The sequence below is a fragment of the Macrobrachium nipponense genome, chromosome 4 (assembly GCF_015104395.2).
Source record: "Macrobrachium nipponense isolate FS-2020 chromosome 4, ASM1510439v2, whole genome shotgun sequence".
NCBI classification, from domain to species: Eukaryota; Metazoa; Arthropoda; class Malacostraca; order Decapoda; family Palaemonidae; genus Macrobrachium; species Macrobrachium nipponense.
This window is the reverse complement of record NC_061100.1, coordinates 62,246,024-62,253,776: the sequence shown is the minus strand read 5'-3', so window position 1 is coordinate 62,253,776 and position 7,753 is coordinate 62,246,024. Positions and strand designations below refer to the sequence as shown.

The following is a 7,753-nucleotide window of genomic DNA, read 5'->3' as shown; positions in this document are numbered from 1 at the left end:
AGGACTGGCCACCACCAGTGCACGTCAGGTCTTATCATTTTACAGTGCCACTAATTCTTGACACTGTTCACCGACTGGCTGCTGAAGTACTCCCACCTTTTACTTTCTCTCCTCCACTATTACCCTCTGCCATGAGCAGTGCCATTTCACTTCAGTATATTTAAGTATACTGCATGTAGTGTCCGGGACACACCAGCACGATACCAGTGCTCCAAGGAAACGCCTCCATAAATGCCATTGCACTGTACAGGCCGTACGGTAGCATTGCCATTAAAGGTGCGTGTCCGTCCTTACGGAACGCCCAAATAATTAGTGTGTCCGTGTACAAGGGTCAGTGATCCTTCGGAACACTCAACAAGGGAACGCCTCCCAGAAGTGCCGCAATACCAGCACTACTAGTGCTGCCCAAGGAACGCCTCCTCATAAGTGCCGCGCACCTGTACAGACGTACAGGTAGCCCTATACCGCGTGGTCCGTCCTACGGAACGCTCATTCATTATAGAGTATCCGCCATTTTGGATCACTGAACCAAGGAACGCCTCCTCATAAGTGCCGTGCACCTGTATTGGACCTACAGGTAGCCCATTCCAACGTCTCCCAAGTTGGGAACGCCCGTAAGTGTGACGTACACAGCACACTTCATTCGATTTTTTCACCTCAGCAGAAGGTGCCATTCACAAAGTGCCACCGAGCACCCAGTCTTTTCACTTTTCATTACCACATTGCAGAACCCATTTCCAAGTGAGTGCCACTTTCCACAGTAGGCACTCCTATTCCATTCAGTACCCTTTCCTGGCCATTATTTTCCTTTTCTTCCGAGCCTCTACTGTAGCCTAAGGGAAATGTCTTCCCCTGCTTCCCGCGACTTCTTTGCCAGAGAGCTAGAGAAGCTCGGAGCCCTCATAACTCTGGGCAAGGAGGCTGGTTACACTGGACCAGCACTTGACCAGTGGATAAAGACGCAGCAGGCTGCTGCGCGCCAGCAGGGAAAGGAAGAAAGCGAAGCAGAGAGGAAAGCCGCAGAAGCAGAGAGAAAGGACAGAGAAGCAGAGAGAAAGGAAAGAGAAGAAGAGAGAAAGCATGAGCTAGCTCTCCTAGATGACGCAATCTCTCTGCTAGTTTCCAAGCCCCAGACCATGAGCTGGACTCCCGGTAAGAGGTGGTTGCGGAGGTTCTGCACCACTTGTTGTGTGCGTGGGCATGCTGTGGATTCCGACCAGTGCCCAAGTCGGTCTCTACCTTGGGAGGAGAGCTTCCAGGGTGAACTTCTCCAAGGCTACCATGTAGCCCTGCCTGATGAACTGTCTCCTACGCCCTATCAGTGGGTACAAGTCATGGCCGACACCGAAGCCCAGGTCTCCCTTATTTCCAGAAAGGCATTGCCTAGGGGTGCCAAAATCCGGACGGACGAAGAAATTCAGTTCGAATGGATTGACGGTAACCTCTATTCTGTTCCTTCGGTCCTTCTGAATGTAAAAATGCCCTTTCTGGACCAGGTGACCAAGGAAACCAAATTGTGCCGCCTGGGCGTAGTGGACCAATTTCATGATGTTTATCAGGTGATATTGGGCCGAGATTTACTTAAGCCGTATCTCCCCTGGACGCAGCTCCCACTACCAGATGCACCGGATCCCTGCAGCATGCCTCATATCACCCTCAATTTTAGATTCAGAGGCTAGTGCCTCCGATGTCCCAGACATCCCTTTTATTTGTGAACCTGGCCCTGACCCAGTGTCAGAGCCAGACGTTTCTCCCGCATCATCTCAGCCTCTTACCACTTTACCGCCTACCTCCTCCCCTTTGAAGAGGTAAGCCCACCATTAACCCCGGACTTGTTTCCGAGGGTGATTCAACGGAGGATTCCTTACTTAACCTCCCTACCTCAAATCACTGCCAGAGAGGACTCTTCACCTGTGCCAGAGCACACTGCCAGCCTTGGTGACTCCGCAGATTCGCAACCTGTGGGGCCATCTCGGCCTTATCATCCAGTGCCACGGAAGAGGTTCTGGAACAAGTTCTGCCGAGACTGTCCGCAAGGGTCACATGTCTGCAAATTACGGAGGGTGCGCGAACCACAATATTCCGGCCATCGCAATGGCCGTCACCAATCCTTCTCTCTAGGACCCCCAGCTAAGGGCCCTATAACCGTCGCACCCCTCCAAAGCCATTATCAGCCAAGCCACGTCAGAGCCTACGACGACTCTGGCGCTCAAATCTCCCTGATACGGGAAGACAGAATTCCCCGAGGGGCTAATGTTGATAGACGTCGATTGATCACCATTGAAGGTATCAATCACATTAAACTGATCCTTCCGACCGTCCAATTGAGGGTCGCACTAGACCTCACTTCTCCAAAGTTTGTACCCTTGCAGTTGCAAGCTACATTCCAGGAGGTTACGACCTCCTCCTAGGGCAAGACATGAGTCTCCCTCGCATTCCAAAAAGCCTAGGGTCCTAACCCCACCCACACAAATCACTCCAAGGCAAGGAGTCATCGAAATTCTACTTCCTCTAGGAAGTATGTCCACCAACAGTCTCCCCCGTTACCAAGGAGGGAGATTGACCATTCGCAGTTCCGTTGCAAAACCTGTAACGTAATAGGGCACTCTACTAATTGGCCTAGGTGCCCTAGCCGACTATCAGCAGCGGACACTGTCCATGTTCCACAAGGCCTAGCCTTCAACCAGAGACAGGAGCCTCTGTCTCCCATTTCCAAGGGCACGCTGAGAGGTATTGCACCTCCGGTACCCGACACAGGTCCAGTCGACCTCAACTCTCTGCCAGTGCCACTTGGCAGCACTGAGCAGTACCAAGCTCCGTCCAGCCTGGACGTAGAGCCACCACCGAACTTGACCTCTGCGCCTGGCCCCGAGCTAGCGCCGGCGCCTAACCTAACCAAGGATCCTCCTACAGGAGATCCTCCAACAGGCATGGAGCTTACCACAGCCCATGGCCAATCACTAGTTCCTTCTTCTTCATCCTTACCTCTGTCGCCCGAGGATGAACCTCCGGCAGACCTTACCTTTGTACCTCCTCTGGAAAACCAGGAACTGCCCGACCAGGAGTCAGCCTGGAGTTTTCCCCTCACGACGGTTTGCCGCAGCAGCCGGAGTGTGAGCCATACCCCTGCAGTAGGTTCCACCTCTACGACGGTTGCTGCAGAGACCGAAGTAGGGTGTTCTCCTGAAATCCTTCAGGCTACCGCTGCCCCTCAGTCCCCTGCCGGCGTTCTGGCCTTACCCCAGAGTCGTTGCCTCCGTCTACTCCTAGGACTGGTATAGCCAGGTCCTGGAGGAATAAGAAGAAGAAGAAGGGACGTCATTAACATACTAACAAAAGAGCCACATGCTCTCCTTGACACCTGTGCCTGAGGTACAGGGTCACATTCATTTGCAGAATGATCCTGGCACCTACCCAGAGAAGGTAGCCAGCCCGATCTCTGCCAGTAGCACTAACCCTCTAACCCCTAGCCACTGTAATACTAACCCTCACTTAAATATAATTACCTCATTGCATTTTCCCTCCTGGTAAATTAACACTCATCACCGTCCCACGCATCATTACCTCCCATTATGTATTTTAACAGTTCCGTCGCTGAACTACTGCTGTGCGTACCACACTCTGGAATGATTGCTTCTTCATTTAACTGTATTGAGTAGGTTAGGCTAATGATTTAGTACCAGGGCATTAGGTTAGTAGCAAGTAGAAATTTTCAAGTAACCTTATCTAGGGGTAGAGTAGACTGTCGTCACAAGACAACCTGTAGTTATTTATTAGGCTAGACTACATCACTATATTAAGTTAGTACACTTAGCATCTTTGCCTATAAGTTAGGTAGGCCATTGTAGTCAGCCGTATCGCTGCTCAAAAAACTCAAGTTAGAGTAGGAGAACTGGGTTGTCGAGGCGATCAACTTATTTAAGCCAAGACCTTCACGCCCGAAAGGGAGTGAATGCCTTCTTAACAGGGGAGCTGCTACTTCTATAGAACGCCTCGCCTTCCAGCAGAGTTTTAGTTATGTTTAATTATAAAAGTGCAGCAGCCGGGGGATGCCGTCTCCTGAAGCTACTGTTGTTTGGGAGAGTGGGGATGTCGTAGGAATGATATTTCCGGTCTGACGGAAGCTTAGGGTAAGAGAGGCAGGTCACAAGAGTAGCTAGGCTTCGAGATGGCGATTTTAGGGACTTCTACAATAAGACCTATTTTCCTTCCCAATTTGCTGGCGTTGTGTTTACCACCTTTCAGGCAATGCTCGAGGCGGTTTTTGGAAGCCCCGTGATTCGAAAGCAAGCAGTATCGCTCTCAGTCGGCTGCGAGACGTGATCTCGGACAGAGGTCAAATTGCCAGCCTCCCAAAATTAGGCCTACCCACGTCGTGCTGGTGGACACGAACCCCAGACCTGAACAGAGGTCGGACCGCATTCTTCTACAAGGATACACAGAATATTGCATAAAGGTACGTCTGAAAGTGTAAACTTCAACCCAGCACCTTTTACTACCATACGACTCTTGCTAAATTCATTTTCAATTCTTATTTTTACCCCTTCTACATCAGAAGCCCTTTGTCCTCATCGGGCCACGTGCTCCCCTTTGTGACTTGTTAAAGACCTAGTTTTCGTGCATACCTCAGTGAACCATTCGAGTTTACCTTCCCCAATGGTAGAGAATTAATTAGCCTTAATCAAAGCAAGAAGTCATTTTTCCTTTTATCTCGTTTAATCTGGGATTCTTTTCCAGATTCCATGAGTCACGTGCCGTCTCTCTGCCGCAAGTGTGCATTAACCCAAGTGAATGAAAATCAGCTTGAATTGAATGAGACTATAAGCCCCAACGTGGCCGGGGGGGCCAATATCATTTAACTTTTCTCCAGGCCAGCACGGGCCTTTCTGTAAATAAATAGTTTTAAAGTAACGAGCTGAGTTTTCTGGCGACCTTCCCTCTAAAGAAAGTTTTACGGTAAGTTCAAGCAATTCCCTCTTGAAATCCCTAAATTACTTCCGTTTACGTATCTAGTCTCTCACAAGGCCCTATATACGTAAAAATATATATATATATATATATATATATATATATATATATATGTATATATATATATATATATATATATATATATTCATATATATATATATATATATATATATATATATATATATATATATATATATATTCATATATATATATATATATATATCTATATATATATATATATATATATATATATATGTTATAATATATATATATTCATATATATATATATATATATATATATATATATATATGTATATAATATATATGTATATATATATATAGATATAGATATAGAATATAGTACACACACACATATATATATATATATATATATATATATATATATATATTATATATATATAGATATATGTACATATATGTATATGTATGTGTATATGTTGTATGTAGGTATGTGTATATATAAATATGTATATATATATGATATATAATATATATATATATATATATATATATATGTCCTTTAATATCTAATTCACTCTATCTCGTAATAATTCATACATATATGTTAACCGAAGGGGATTTGTTTAGTTGATAATAATTTTGTCGCCTCACGGGAGCGAACGTATGAACTAAAAGGGTACAGAGATAGCTGAGTGGGTAAAACGCTTCACTGTACGTCATGATTTTCTTAGTTCATAGGTTCGCGCCCGTGAGGCGATGAAATTATTATCAACTAAAATATTCCCCTTCGGTGAACATATATGAAAATATAGTAATTCCGAAGTAGAGTGAATTACATAATAAAGGACATTTGTAGCTTAATGCATAGGTATATATGAATCAGGATGATGTGATTAGACTCCTATATATGTGTGTGTGTGTATATATATATATATATATATATATATATATATATATATATATATAGATGAGGTTTTAGTCTTCCTTTTCCATGAAGATAGATATGTGAAGTTATAGTCCACAGGGGAGAAGAAAAGCTGAAATTACTTTTACCTCATTTCGGCCTCCACTGGCCCTTATCGAGAGCTGTTTTTTAAATATCAAACAAAGTAAACTTTAAGAAACGGAGAAATAAAAATAAGCAGTTAGATAAACATTGGTCATTGAAATACAAATAAGACAATTACTGTAACAACCTTGTAAACTGAAATTATTTACAACCAGTTCGAAGGTTTCAAAACAAAAATTATATCATTAAAAACAATTCATCTAGCAATTTAACTATGTTCTCAGTGAAAAGTTTGTACCCCGAAGCAAAGGTAGTGGCTGGACAACGGCGCCTTATACGGCAGCAATCGGTATATCACGTATAAATTGAAATAACCCTGAAATTTAAACTGAATTATAACCAATTCTGTGGTTTCATAACAAAACAAAGTTTCAAATCCGTTCACGGTGAAGAGAAGACTTTGTTAGGTGAATAGTTTTAAAAGATATTTTTGTGTTTTGAAACCTTCGAACTCACTGTAAGTCATTTCAAATTACAAGGTTGTTACAGTAACTGACTTTCTTTTATTTCAATGACCAATGTTTATCTAACTACTTATTTTCAATTCTCTGTTTCTTATATTTCACTATGAGTGTAATATAAACTTTGTGCTTTAGTTAATAAACAGCTCTCAATAAGGGCCAGTGGAAGCCGAAACTGCAGAGGTATATAATATATAATATATATATATATATATATATATATATATATATATATATGTGTGTGTGTGTGTGTGTGTGTGTTTGTATGTATGTAGGTATGTATGTGTATATCTATACATGTACATATATATATTATTAATGGTTTATATCAATATAATATATATATAATCTATATATATTTTTTTTTTTTTTTTTTTTTTGATTTTTTTTTTTTTTTTTTTTTTTTGAGAGAGAGAGAGAGAGGAGCGAGAGAGAGAGAGAGAGAGAGAGAGAGAGAGAGAGAGAGAGAAGAACGCTAAACCATTCAGTAATCTGAGCCAGACATCTTCATTCACATAACGCAAAATCTGTAAATTTCACAATAATAAAGGCGCCGATAAACACCGTGTAGCAATGTTTAAGCAAAATTTTATGAGAATTAAGTTCTCTAAAAATCCTTATTTTTGACTCCCACATGCATCGATAAAATACCTGCTGAATATCAGAATACTAACACAAAAGTAAGACTATACATTAGATGTACGTACATGAATTTTGGTTTGTCAATGAAAATATATCCAAAGGCTGGACAAATGCAGAAATTGTGCAATTAGGGAAATCACTGAAGTTCCATGTGTAGATAAGGAGAATAGTAAGTGGAATTGTTAGCCGGGCTTCTAAGTGCAACAGAGGGAACTGGAATATCCAAAGTTAATTGGATGAGAATTTTGTAGCCTTCTACGATATTTAAAACTAAACTGATACCAAATTAGTCAAATTTCAAAGTAACATTGCATCTATCACCCCAAAATGAAAATTACTTGTAAGAAATAAAATTAAAATTATGCATTTGCAACGATAGAATCGTGGTCGGTGTTACATTTCTTAATAAATTGCAACATTGCTCTTGAGCAATGCTGTATGAAAAGGAATGCCTCAATGGTCTCCTTCGACCATTGAAAGAAACTGCAGTGAAACACGACTGTTGTAGAGTGTCACTGGGGTACATGACTTCGATAAGAACCATAAAGATAAGTAAAACGAACTATAGGAGAAGAAATGCAGAAATTTTCCCTCTGTACTGTAGATGAAAATGGAAAACCATTTACAAATG

General features: G+C 42.3%; 1 protein-coding gene across 1 annotated transcript in view; it reads right to left on the bottom strand.

The window, feature by feature from the left end:
• The window catches only part of LOC135211378 (neural-cadherin-like), a 480,177-nt gene that overhangs the window by 429,710 nt on the left and 42,714 nt on the right, over positions 1-7,753 (bottom strand). The window lies entirely within an intron of this gene.